Genomic DNA, 1,405 nt, shown 5'->3' with positions numbered 1-1,405 from the left:
CCTCATCTGTTAAGCCTCTTCTACGCTAATTCACATGTCCTATAGGTTGTCTCACTCACTGTGGATTGTGGTTTATAATTGATTTTTACTCGTCTCCCACTGACTGCCTACCAAACCTAAACATTTCTTTAATCTCATCATGTGCTAAGGTATGTGTGTATGTATATATATGTATACATATGCCGAAAAACCACAAGGAAAATAACAGAAATGTGACCGAGCGCTTTCGTCTATTCAGACATTTTCAAGGTCTCATTTCTGTTATTTTCCCTGTGGTTTTTCGGCATGTTTAGAATCACGCGTTCAAGTGGTTTCTTCTGCTAAATGTATATATATCTATGCATATATATTAAGGTATTGTCCATTACTATTGATATGATCATTTTCTTTTGTTATTCTATTTTTTCTTTCTTTCTCAATTCTTGATGTGATATAATCCTCTTTTCGTCACAACAACATAATGTTTTTTTCAATACTAAATCCTTTACTTATGCTTCCCTGTTCTGTAAAAATGTGGTCCCATTTTTTCTACACGTCCTTCCTCTTCCTTTGCTGTTTAATGATTTCATTTGATTCAGTTTGTTCCTCCTCATCCACTGTCTTCCATCCTCTGTTCTTTTACAATTTCCTAAGCATTCACTTCGTACAACTATGATATACTGTTATTCTCTTTTGATCTATTCTCTGTCTTCTGCACTGTCATTTTCGTTTAATTTATTCTCTATATTTACCTTATCTTCCTTTGATTTATCATATCAATTATATTAAGTATCTATTCTTCTAACTGCCTCTTTAGTTCTCTGATCGCCAATGCTTCTCTTGAATTTTCTTTTTCCAGTATTTCTATATATAATTTTTTCTTGGTCCATGTCATCCACAAAACAAGTTGAGTTTTGAGTTTGATGTCTGAATTACAATTATGATTTTAGTTACATTTTTGTATACAAAACCAGAAAAAACATTTTCGTGAAAACCAACATCTTGTTCCCATCATTTACAGCCACATTTTCAGCCTTTTATTTAGACTTTGGACACAGTTTTGTTTATCACCCTGCATTCTTTGTACGGTTAGGATTTCGAGAAGACCTCCGATGTATCACAAAGGGACTTAAACTCCCACAATGGTGTTTTTCTTCTTTGTTTTCATTCCAGCAGAAGTCCACGTCGACTCTGACAATAAATCCGGTTGTGTCTATGTGTGTGTGCGTGTGTGTGTGTGTGTGTGTGTGTGTGTGTGTGTGTGTGTGTGTGTGTGTGTGTGTGTGTGTGTGTGTGTGTGTGTTTGTGTGTGTGTCTGTGTGTGTGTGTGTGTGTGTGTGTGTGTGTGTGTGTGTGTGTGTGTGTGTGTGTGTGTGTGTGTATGTGTGTGTATAAAAGGTGCCTGCCCTGCTAATGTACATGGTGT

Source organism: Oratosquilla oratoria, chromosome 1, assembly GCF_046742065.1.
Source record: "Oratosquilla oratoria isolate Oo_2021 chromosome 1, ASM4674206v1, whole genome shotgun sequence".
In the NCBI taxonomy this organism is placed as follows: Eukaryota; Metazoa; Arthropoda; class Malacostraca; order Stomatopoda; family Squillidae; genus Oratosquilla; species Oratosquilla oratoria.
The sequence above is the reverse complement of the archived record's forward strand: the minus strand, read 5'-3'. Positions refer to the sequence as shown.